General features: G+C 42.8%; 1 protein-coding gene across 1 annotated transcript in view; it reads left to right on the top strand.

The window, feature by feature from the left end:
- LOC147723109 (coiled-coil domain-containing protein 102A-like) overlaps window positions 1-13,280 on the top strand; it is a 512,857-nt gene that overhangs the window by 120,485 nt on the left and 379,092 nt on the right. The window lies entirely within an intron of this gene.

Raw genomic sequence — 13,280 nt, 5'->3', positions numbered from 1 at the left:
CATACGCAGTCATACTTACATGGGTACCAGAGCTGAAGCCAGACCATACAAAATCCTATGGTGAACTAAAAAACAAAACTACACTCTGGCTGAACAGGAATAGGCCGCTTTCAGGGAATGAACAGGGGGAAATTTTGTTTGCCCGGAGGGTGAGCTGGTTGGGGAACAGGCACAAAGACATCACTGGTGATTGTGTGGTAGTAAATTTTAGGGACCCCAGAGTAGTCGACCACATACTAAGATGGGGGCCTGTAAACCAATCAAGCTCTATAAGATCTTTGCCTTTGGGTTACTTCTATCTGATGGGAACTCTGAGTCACGGCCAAGGTCCCGTACACCAAGGAAGAATTGATAGCTTCAATGACGGGATGGGTCCTTGCCATCCAACGCCAAGTGCTTTTCCTGGAAACCAGGCAGCATTGAGTCTGAGGAATAGATTTGACCCCCTGATGTCATTAGAGGAGCTTGGTTGACTGACGAGCAATAGAGCTCTTTCTAAGATCCCCTTACAGGAAGAGGGATGTTTTCCTAATACCCCCCAGGCTGCATCCCTACCTCCTCATCCTGCATTGAATTCGGCCACTAGCTATGAGGATAACCTAAGACGAGGCTCCCAATCGAGACATCGGAGTGACACCTTGAACTTACCAACACCAGAGGAGGTCGTCCTCACAACAGAGTACCCTGATAGGAGTCCCTCTGATCCCACTGTTGCTCCCTCTGTTTTGGTATATTTATCCGGGCTCTCGGCCAGGCTAATAGGGAGAGAGGATGCACTGGGGTCGGATCAGACCTTTCTGTCTCCCCAGCGGTCAACAAGCCAATACAACCCCTCTAGGTTTAATGATGGTTTAAATCAGGGGTCTCCAAACCGGTCCTGGAGGGCCGGATCCATGCCAGATTTTTTAAATTACTACATGTATCTCAATGGGGATATCTAAAAAATCTGGCATGGATCCGGCCCTCCAGAACCGGTTTGGAGACCTCTGGTTTAAATGGTGAAAGATTAATTGATACAATCCTTGTCACACTTCATCCTACAAAGAGACAAACTCATGGGGGGATTTAAATTAGTATTGTGGAATATTGCTGGTTTGTCAGCTAAATTTGATAATCAGGAATGGAGGCAGTATATGACCGGGTTCCAGGTAATCTGTTTGCAGGAAACCTGGGTGGTAGATTGCAGTCCTTTCCACTTAGCGGGGCACAAGTGTTTTTCTGTGCCCGCTCAGAAATCAGTGTCAGGGAGAGCCATGGGAGGACTATTTATATTTGTGGACCTGCAGACGAAGGGAGTATGGACCAATTTAAACTGGACCACAAATAATATGCAGGCTCTTGTGCTCCATTCAAACAGGTTAAATGTGATTTTGATTAATTTGTATAATGCCATAGCAGCTAAGGGGAATGGATCCATAATAGGATAATTAGATAATAGACTAAGTGCAGAGATAGATCGGAGGAAGGGGCCGGTGGTCCAGTTTGTGGTAATAACTTTTGATTTTAATTGCCACTTGTGCCCTAACCTATTACCTATCAATGAAGAGTGGTCTCGTTGCCCAGTGGAGGAAGGCCCGTACTTTGAGCATACAACTGAAGGGATTGAATTGGGTAGGGTCCTGAAAAGCCACGTCCTTGAACACACCATTGATTTGGTTGTCACCGATAAGGAAGGAGCCGTTAACCCAACCTTTAAGGGTAGAGGGTGCCGCTCTGTCATAGATTAAGTTGTGGTCTCTAGACTATTTAAGGACTGGATAAGAGAGGTAGATATCGAGTGGAGTGCATTCTGTAACCACAACCCCCTAGTTCTAGAGATAATAGATCTGCCCCCCAGAACAGATAGGAGAGGGGTGGTGGCAGGCATCATCGAGAAGGTAACGGACCAGGGTAGACGACTCAGATGGTCTAAAGTTGATGGGGAAGCCTTCTATAAATCCCTAATGGATAGAGGGAAAGAACTGATTGGGGAGTGCCTAGACCACTCTGTGGGGGACTCTCCGTGATAAAGGCATTTGAGGCAGTGGCACACCTGATAGATGGTCTATTAAAGTCCACCATACATGGGAGGGCAAATATTATCCCCAGATGGTTTGATAAAGATTTCTCGCGGGCACAGAAAGATTTAAAAATTAGCCTGAAAACCCTCCCACTGGATAAGTAAAAAATTGCGCAGTGTAAGACCGGAAGACCTCACTTCAATCACAAGCTTGGGAAGACTTAAGGGACGCAGTATACAGAATGGATATGACTGCGTTCTGGAAAATAATAAATAATCCGTGTTTCCAGGACACTAACACCCCAGAAATTGACACAACTATCCTGTCAGAACAATGGTATGACCATTTCAAAGGTCTGTATAACCATAAGGATGAGAACAGTCAGGACGGTGGGAGGGGCTGTGAGTGGGTTTCCTCAATAGAATTCACGTTGGAGGAAATTGTAGTGGGTATCCAGGGCTTAACACGAAACAAAGCGCTAGGACCACATGGTATTCCACCAGATCTTTTTTTGAGCAACGTGGAGCTGTGGGCCCCTATCCTTACAAGGGTAATAAAGCGGCCGTCACAACCGGCCTCCCGCGCTCATGGTCATCGGCCATAATAGTTCCCATTTTTAAAATAGAGAACAGGGATAATCCTCAGTGTTATCGATCTATATCGCTGATTGATGTGACAGCTAAAGTCCTGGGCCGAGTAGTCCTAACGTGCCTTATGGACTGGGCCGACGAACATCAAATTATTACTGATGTCCAGTACGGGTTCAGGGCAGGGAGGTCAACGATGGACCAGTGTTTGAACCTTTATTTACTGGTGGGTAAATACACCATAGCCAGTAACAAAGCGGTATATTTAGGGTTTATGGACCTTACCGCAGCTTTTGACCACGTTAACAGAGAGAAGTTGTGGGCCCTGATGATTAGACTGGGGGTTGATCAGAGTCTGGTAAATTTCCCGAGAGCACTGCACTGGAAGACCTCTGCTAAAGTGCTTTTCAATCTGGAGGGGGGCACCACGGCACCTTTCCCCTGTACCAGCGGGGTCAGAAAGCTGCATTCTGGTCCCTTTTTTGTTCTCCCTGTACATTAATAATCTAGATCAGGCGCTAGGCAAACTAAAGGTGGATTCCCCAAGAGTAGGTACCCGACCCGTTCCAGTGCTGCTGTACGCAGACGATGCAATACTCCCAGCCCGCACCCCAAAGGGACTCCAGTGCCTGATAGATGGATTTGTTAGTTTTATGGATACCCTAGACTTATCGGCTAACCTGACCAAGTCCTATGTTATGTTGGCTGGAACTAAACCTTGTAAGAAGTTCTCCTGCAAAATAGGTGCACATAAAATAGGGCAGGTACAGACCTTTTCTTATCTTGGCCTGTTATTTGATGGGCTTTTAAATTTTAAATAATTAATTGAAGAGCGGTGTGCTACGTTAGTGGCCTCGACTGGTGCTAAAATGAATTACGGGCATAGGCTGGGTCGGTGGTCACCTGAGCAAACAATGAACCTGTATAGCTCAATATGTTGTTCAAAAGTGGTTTAAGGGTCTGAAGTTTGGGGTTTTGTAAACGCCCACCAGATACAGATGGAAGAGAACAAATAGCTGAGAAAGGTGCTTAAAACCCCACAACGTACACCCGCCCTTATTATTCATGAGGAACTGGGTAGGGTATATATTGAGGATTTGATAAAGCTCAGACCTTTTATGGCTTGGTTAAAGATTTGGAATAATACGGAGGCAGACCTGAGTAGACAAATCATCAGATTGCCTCAATAGGGACAAAGGAATTAGTATTCCATGGTTGAAGTACGTGAAGACTTCTCTTGAGGGAATTGGCTGTAAGGACCTTTTTATAAAGCCAATGGAAATTATCCCTCAAGATAAACCCAGAATCAAGAGGATTTTCTTGGAACAGGTAGCCTCACCTACAGCAGCAGTTGAAGGAGGCAAACCCACAGTCTGCGCTCATACTGTTGTAAAGACAGGGAAGGGCATGGAACCTTATCTCGCTCTTATGTTTAACGCGCAGGATAGATTTTTAATCACTCGTTTTAGGCTCAACCTTTTACATCATTTACTGGCTGATCCACCAGTTTTTATTTAAGGGTTGAGCAGAAGGGTTCCTGCGGCTGCGACAATCGGTCTCCGCAGGATACCCTTCATTTTGTATTATTTTGTCCATTTTATGTATTACCCAGGCACAGTTTTTTAGTAGGTATTTTAAAACAGGCCAAGTTTAGACATGCCAAGGTCGCTCTATTATTCATGCAAAGGGCTAATGATCCTCGAGCATTGTTTTGTATTATGAATTTTATTAAGGTCGCTCTAAGGCTAAGGAACACAAGAGGGCTGTGCTGAATGAATTTTTTGTCATTTGTTTCCAATTAACTTTGTTGTGGGCAGGTGATGATTATGAATTGTATTTTAATTGTTTTTTAACTGTATAAATATGCACTTTTATGGTATTGTTTAAAGACCGAATAAAGGATTATTGGTTGATTGATTGAATCAGGAACTAAATTGCTGACATGCATTACCTTAACATTTTTTGCATTCATTGCTAGGAAATCAATCAGTGTCTTTGCAGTTAATGTTAAGGTCATGAATATAGAGTTCGAAGAGACCCAATTCAATGTCTGTTGAAAAAGACATATTATAGAGCCAGATCCCTGAAATTACGCAACTGTAAACATCAAGAATGCTCCAGCATCTGTGTTTAAACTCAAATCAAGTCCAGAGTGTGGATAAAACATTCTAGAACCATTGCTCCAATTAATCTAAATTAATCAGGATCTCAATAGCGCGCCGCATTCTAGGCATGCATACTCATAGCATTTTTTTTAAATACATTTTTCTGGTATTCTACAAATCAGGACACTATAAGCACAGATGTCTCCCTTTGCACTTGACTCTGATATTTGGATCACGTTTGCCAGGGAGCAAAAGCCCTGAAAGTTTTTGGGATAAACTTCAGCGGGGAACAAATACAGCAGCTCCACTGTGAAAGAGGTCAGTGATCTTCAGCCACGGCCTTGGGTGCCTCAGTGGGGGAGGTCATTGTGACCAGGCACCTCAGCACTGTACCTACTACAAGTTTACCATTAAAACACTCCATTACCGAGGACAAGGCGCTAAATATGACTTATGGCACATGCATCCTAAGCCTACCATTTAACTAATGGGAAGCTCTGGGATCTATGTCTGTGAAAGGCGGATGTCTGGCCTCATGCAGGGATGTAGCCTGCCACGCCTAAAACCGTGATGCGGGCAGTGTCACTGGCCTAAAGTAGATACCACTATGGACTCTCCTTGCACTGACAGGATTTAGAAAGGTAAGCCCTACGCCCTGCTTCAATTTGCAGATAGTTGATTTACTGCCTGGTTTCTGGCTCCTTGTTCAGAGCATGGCAGGCCAGGCAACCTGGGACAGGTAGCCCAGACTTAAATACATGGATCTATTGAGAGATACGATCTGAGATTTTTTTTAGTAAAGATGTAGGGATTTCAAAGGGGCGCAGCCCCAGAGCTGTAATGTAGAAAATGCCCCTGTATCCTTTACCCTTTACTGAGTTATTCCATTAGTTTTTAGTTTTTAACAGTTCTCTCAAATGTATTACACATCCATTCACTTGACCTAACTTCAAAATATTTGTTAGAACTTGTTCTTCTACAGTAGATGCCCATTTAAATGGTAACATAAAGAAAAACAGAAGATACAGAATGTCTAGCTTGAAATAATAGAACTCAGTTCAAGAATACTGGTAGTGTGAGAAAGCCTTGGTAGATGAGGGGATTTTGAATGGGGGTGCTTTTTATATTTGATGTGTGCAATGGTCTACCCATTCATGGCAAACATGTTGTATTCTATACGTACTTTAAGGACCTTTTGGTCACCCTGCTTCAGCCACTAGCCTGTTTTGCTCTGGAGCCTTCAGTCTTTAGCTTGTGATATTATCAACTACATCTTGAATAAAACATCAGGATTACCATAGGCTAAATTTGTTCTGTTGGCTGTTTTGACAAGTACTTCCACCTTCTTTCAAATGCAATGGGTGGTTATTTACATCTGAAATCAGGCAGCAAGCATCAGATAGCACTGGGGGCCAACTGCCAAGAAATGCAACTGAATAATGTTTGTTACAGAAAATAAATTTTTTTTTTAGATATGGTGTTAGCCATATCCTTTTTACTTTAATATAATTATATGTATGATATACTTATGGGGGCTTTCAGCTGGCCCTTTTTATCAATTGACCTGTTATTGTGTCAGTCACATTTTTCTTCCACCCACTACAGCGTAAAGCATACAGCAATGGGTAATCATATTTCAGCCGTTGAAGAACTTCACAGTGAGTGACAGCATGCTGCTCTTTCACGAGCTCTCCATGCCACTGGAATCAAGCTATCCTGGCTGATGAGGGCTGAAAGCCCAAAACCGGTCCTAGGATGCTGGTTTCCAGTCCAGGGAGGACCTGGCTTGGCAGTTCGGGCTAGACTGTTCCCATGGGTCGCAAGATCAGGACTGATCTGCACATGGCTAGGTTCAAACTGAAACGGCAGGGTGAGCAGAAAAACAATGGATTTAGGCCCAGGTCTCTGTACTGGGGTGAATGTATGACATTGTTCTGCATTCGGTCCATCAAGTGTTGTTTTTGCTCTTTCAGGAGTAGCACATTCACACACAAAAAAGTATTCTTTATTGTTAGGGCCTAATATGGCTATGGAAGCTTTTTGAGACCCAAAAATATTCTTGCTTTTAGAATGACGAAACCCAGCAGCCTACTGAAAAATAAAGCTTTGCAAAACTCTTGATAAAACAAATTAAGCGTTGTCCAAGCCAAACCTCTGGCAGCATTTGCCAGACCTATTGGCTTTGCTAGTGCTTGGTTTTTAGGTCTACCCTGAACCAGCGCATGCTTTACTCTGGCGAGACATTTAGTAGCTGCTTCAAAAAGTGCTACCTTGCCGGCCACCAGCTTGCTATTACGCTCACAAGCGCCCGCGACGAGCACAGTACTTTTTTCCCGTCGCGCGCACATGTGCGCACAACTCGCATCACCACTCGCGGTGTTTTTTATGCTTGTTTTGTACGTTGCCTGTTTACTTTGTAAACAGTGGCTATAAGTGCCACGCAAAGAGCACACCTGACAGATGTGAATGTCACTTATAATCTGAATACAAATATAACTCATATGACTACTGAAAACTTGGCAGCTATGCAGCATTAGCTGAAGCGGCTCGAATTGCACATTCCGAGGAGGGATACTGCAAGAACACGGTCTAGTCTTTGTAGTGTTTTTTGCCATCTGCTGAATGCAGATTAGCGCGTACACGTTAATAAAACCATGAACTCTGCAATCGGTGGGCGCTCTCTGATGACACACTGTTTGTAATTGGTGCAGAGGCTGCCAATGAATACCCTTGTCATGTTTGTGCGCCTGTGCCTGGTGTGAGCAACATGGTGGAAGGAGAAGTGACTCTTCTCTTTAGACGAGGTGGAGAACAGGTAAAGCAGATTCTAGCTGCTACTTTACCCTGTTGTTAGTGACCTTACCAGAGTGCACGGCACTGCTGCCACCCCCACTGTTTTATGAGCTCATCACAGAATTTTGCTATTACAGGGTTACCTGGTCAATTCTTGTCTGCAGGAAGACCGTGTTCTTGTAATCTAATTTTTTAGAAAAACATTTTAATTGGTGTATTATTTTAGTTCACTTTGTTGAATGTATATCAGCCAGGGCATATCTCCCGAGTTCCAATAGGCAGGTAACATTTAACGCTGGTGGGTGGCATGGGCAATCGAGCAACGTCCTGTACTTGTCCCTGTCTTTAGATTTTTTTGTGTTTGCGTATCTCTTCTATCTTACTCCTAGGCGACCTTTCCTTCTTGTTAAGTTTTCACTAGTTACTCGGGGATACTTGTATGTCTAAGTGTCTCTTCTATTTCTTTGTCCTTGCATTCTTGCTCTCTTCCCCACCAAGCCCACCTGATTACCAGGGCCTTGAGTGAAGTTGGGTATTGTAAATATCAAACACGGCTGACAACTCTCAATAAAGTATCTGTGTTTTCTTTGTGCTGGTCTATGCTCCAAAGTTTGCCCCTCAGATCTCCGTGCATTCACTGCTGCCTCTCCCACCATTTTCAAATACAAATATCACCCATGCACTACAGTGGATACATTCCTGACCCCTGACATTCTTTTTAATCACATCTTTGGCATTTCGCCAAATATATATATCTTGAAGTTATAGTCAAACTGCTTTAATTACCTTGGACCTTAATTTGTGTATACACCAACTGTACATTGTACTTTGGCAATGTATTTAGCTGTGTCTGTATCTATCGTTCCATTTTCAAATATAGTAATTCAGAGTAACTTTAAGGGTGCCTTTCATCCCCTGTTATGTGGGGCTCCTCCCTAGATATCAAGAGGTTTGTTGTCTAGCTTTGTTCAATTTATAGTCCTTTGAATTAAAAAGATTTGTTGTTCAGAACTTGATTTTATGTATCCTGTTGTAGTTGCTGTTCCAGTTCTACTTTACAGGTGTTTACAGAAGGAACAGATGCATACTTTGTTATGTCTCGCAATATGACTCCTCTGCTGCTGTGCTGATTACAAAGTGCCCAGTATCTCTCTTGATGCTGCCCCATTGTACTCCTCCTGGGTTCCCATGTACGAATCACAGAGCACTCCCAAGCACTGTTCCCTTTGCTGTCCCTCCTCATTTCTCCCCTCCACGTGCACCCAGTACTCTCCTAATGCCACGTGTTCTCTGTCTTGCTCTGCTCTTCCACCATTACTACCATCACCACAATTACCACGACCAACATTACCACACTGCATTAACAACTACTATTACAGCCACCATTAAACCATGAATAACATCACTGTTACCAACACCACCATTTTTACTAACACGACTACCGTCTGTACACAATGTTGTGGCCAGTCAGCTCAAGGCACTGTATAATCATGTCCCAGGGTCATCTGTAAAAGGCCTTATTAGTTTTGACTGCCTGGTCAGTGGCCAATCCAGTTTATTTTTTATGAATTTAGTAAATGTTTAATTGATTTTAGCTTTACTACAAATGAGCCTCCACCTTTTTATTTCACTTGCATAATTTTTCCAGTTCAGCATAAAATTTGGCCCAACCTGACAAGGTAATGGTAAATGCATTGGTATGCTCAAAAAAACGGAATGTCTCGCAAAAAACGTTAGGATGTCCCTTTCTCTCGCAGAATCCATGTTAGACCGTTTATGTTGTTAACCCAAGTGATGCTGCAGGGCTCTCTTGAAGCATCTCTCAGTATCAGTAAAATCCAGCATGTGCAAACTAAACACTCTGAAGTGTTTGAGTGCGTTATGATAGTTAGTTGTGTATAAAGCCGCCTGCTTATCACTCGAGCGATAATGGTTCTGAGCAAAGTAATCCATCTTGTCTGCCTGGTAGTATGGTAACCTCTGTTTGTCTAATTAGTATGTAAAACAAGCATTGGCATAGCAATAGTTCTCGCCTTTGGGACCTTATAAGTGTTTGGTTATCCAGCACAATATCCTTGGTGCAACAACATTAACTGTTGCATGGCTAAACACTTATAAGGTCCCAAAGGCAAGACCTATTGACTATGCCAATGCTTGTTGTATCTATTTTTCAGATACTTTTCTCTGCACTGGCTCCCAACAGGGTGGGACTGGCCAGAGCCGGCACCTGGTGTTTTCCGGGTAGGCTGGAAGGATAGGTGCTGGTTTGTTATGGGTATCAGTTTTGCAGCATGGCGGCAAATTCGGCCCCCTGTAACAAAAGCGGCAGCAGTGCTAAAGCCGCAGCAGTGCTTCTCACTAGGATTCCCCCCAACCCCCTCCCACGCTCCTTTTGTGTAGCAGAATTGTAAGGCTGGTGTGTGTTCCCAGCCCGCCCCACGCGTCAAAGTGTTGTTGGGCGAATAAACACTGGTAAAGGCAATAAATGTTATGTTTTAATTGGCTGTTCACCCCCATTTACATGTCATAAGAAAGTTAAACCTACTGGCTTTGCCTCTACCTGTTTGCAATATATTCTGTTCAAAACCAAGGTAGCAACGCATTGCCAAACATTGCAATAGAACTGCAGCATTTATGGACACCAAATAACGTGAATACAAATAATTCAATCGGATCTCCATTTCACTCTGAAGATTTGCTGCAAACCCACTATTTTTTTGGAAATGAAACTCTAAAACATTAAAAGTATTTTCTATTCCAACCATGCCAACACAGGTAAGCTCATATCTTCTGACTGAAAAATAATGAAAGTACTGAAGAAAAAAATGTTTATGTAGTCAAATTTTGATAACACACCATACCGCCACTTAGAGCACACTCTCGTCTTCTCTCTCTGAGCCTCACCTAAAGTAGAAAAGTTAACTTTTTTAGTTCTTGAGTTTCATGAATGGAAAATGGCTGCCTATAAACCTTCAAACGATAAGAAAAAAAACTGATTTAATCAACAATATCTGGCTCTAAGTCAGTTATGGGAATGAAACAAAGTTAACCGTGTCTCCTAAGTAAATCCATGACTAAAGCGGCCTCGTATCATTTTTTGGAAACTGAATTTGCACTCTCTCTAACTCAACTGCATTCATAAAAATATGGTCCTAAAACAAATTAGCTGGTGACTTGGGGGATCTTTAGAACTAATGAAAAAAGGCAAGTAATATTGAATATAACAAAATGTATGCAATGTGGATGAAATCAAATTAGCCTGCAGACTAGTGACACTGAGGCTTTCTTGTGGCCTCACTAAAGGGATTTTGTGAGAGAGATCAAAGAACGCAGACACAGTAGACTCCTTAAACGCAGTTGTGGCTAGGACAGACAATTTTCAGGATCAAATAAATAGCCATCACATAGTCATTATTAAATGAGCTACATATATATCCTGATATATAGGCACTTGGGGATTGTTCTGTTTGCAGTCTAACTTGTATGAACGTCTATTCAGTTGTGCTCAGTTGAATTCAGAATTTATCATAAAAGTTAGACAGTTGAAATATATGTGTCACAGGCCTCAGTAACGTACATGTTCTCTGTGATAAAGGATGACCTGGCAGGTAGGTGAGATGCTAAGCAGCCTGTTTAACCTCCCTCTTTGATGACCTCATTCACAAAGGTAAACTTACGCATTCGCCTTTGGGGCGGAGAACTTAGCACCTAAAAAGATAGACCTGGTCATTGTGTGGCAGGAGACATACATTTAATGTATCTGCTAGTTGACCTTTAATCCTCATGAGTGATGGAGCTGTTTCATACGGTACCTATTTTCATGGGTGCCGTCAAAGTCTTCTGAAGCAATTGGGGGTACTCATGAACAGAACAAAGAGTGATTCTTTGATCCACGTCTCATGTCTTTATTCTGCAGAGCATTCGCTAACTCACATGGTCAGCATATTTGATGGAGACAGTTCAGATTTGATAATCAAGAAAAAAGCAGCTGTCAGTGTTGTGTACCCTCTGTGGAAAAGGCTGTTGTGCCTTGGTAAGAAAGATCTTATTGCATGATTAATAAAACAGGAATCACTGACAGAATATCGACGTGAAAAATATCAGAGGCAGAATATCGATGTCAAGAATATCGAATTCCTATCTACATTATGGTAAGTACGAAAATATTGTTAATAAATTTCGTCAAAAATATTGTTGTTAAAAATATTGTTTACATTTTTTTTAAATAATGTAAAATAAAAAGGATAATACATATATTTAACATAAACATAGGTAAAAATATGTTTAAAATTATAAGTAATACATACTGTTGCAATTAGAAACTAAAATCTTACCAGTTATTTTATTTAGTGTTGTGAATGAATCGGATGTCTTGTGTACTTTGGGAGAATTGAATTAATAACACTCTGGAAGCACAATCCTCGTGTTTTTAACTGTTTTAATTTTGAGAGTTAAATTTTTTGTAAAAGTGGTATTCTGTTCTCCTGTGCCCCCCCGGTCCAACGCAGTCAAGAGCGGACTTTTTGTTGTGGAGCGAGGTTACAGAACAAATCTTTCTTTCTTCCCGAACCCACTTCCGGGTTGTGCCACACACCGCCGCCATTTTGGGGAAAGGGACGCTCTAGTTGTTGCATTCCCCTCCCAAGGCGGGCGCCTCAAAGAGAGGCTGCGAGTAACGCTACTGCTGCAATTAGAAACTAAAATCTTACCAGTTATTTTATTTAATGTTGTGAATGAATCGGATGTCTTGTGTACTTTGGGAGAATTGAATTAATAACACTCTGGAAGCACAATCCTTGTGTTTTTAACTGATTTCATTTTGAGATTTAATTTTTTTGTAAAAGTTGTGTTCTGTTCTCCTGTGGCTCCCCCGGTCCACCGCAGTAAAGAGCAGACTGTTTGTTGTGAAGGGAGGTCTCAGGACAAATCTTTCTTTCTTCCCGAACACACTTCCGGGTTGTGCCACACGCCGCCGCCATTTTGGGGAAAGGGACGCTCTTGTTTTTGCGTTCTCCTCCCAAGCGGGGCATCTCAAAAGCAGCCTATGGCTCTTGCGCACAGCAGACGCGCGTGGCGGGCGCACTGATGGTGCGCAGAAGGTGCGCCAAAGGCAAGCCCGTCTGCGCCCGTCCGCGCCAGGCCGAGACCAGAGGCCCAAACCCCTGCTTCCCTGAACATAGATATCTTAAGGTATTCCTCTTCTCAGCTTCACAATCTTCGCATGCCTTCTAGGCCTGATTGTACCTGCTTAAACACAGGTGGGACTATGTTTCCCTGCTCTGGGTGCAACTTCTTTCTTAATACTGACACTCATGCATCTGACCGTGTTATTCCAGCTCATATTGCACCGAGTCAGCCCACTGAGTATAAGCTGAATTTGGAGCAATCTCCCATCCATAACTTTTTATTTTACAATATTAATTGTTGCTCCCTCTAAAAACACCAGGCTGATCTATTTGACTTACTTGTCGACTCTCAGCCGGACGCGATCTTTCTCACTGAGACATGGTTGAATGCTAGATCTGGCCCGGATGTTGCTCGAGCTTTGCCATCCAACTATGCCATAGTCTGGAAAGATTGGCAAGATAGAACTGGTGGTGGAATTGCTATAATTTTAAAAAATATTTTTAGCTGTGTGTTCGATGAGTTGCTCATTCCCGGTTGTGAGGCAGCAGCATTTAAATTATGCCTGACACCTTCTTCCTCCTTCTCTGGGATACCTCTATACCGCCCGCCTGGGCCACCTGGCCCATGGGCCATACATCTCCCAGATTTTATTATTCCTTTTCTCTTTA

The sequence above is a fragment of the Lissotriton vulgaris genome, chromosome 4_1 (genome assembly GCF_964263255.1).
Source record: "Lissotriton vulgaris chromosome 4_1, aLisVul1.2, whole genome shotgun sequence".
In the NCBI taxonomy this organism is placed as follows: domain Eukaryota; kingdom Metazoa; phylum Chordata; class Amphibia; order Caudata; family Salamandridae; genus Lissotriton; species Lissotriton vulgaris.
Note: the sequence above shows the minus strand (reverse complement) of the source record. Positions and strands in the feature narration are given on the sequence as shown.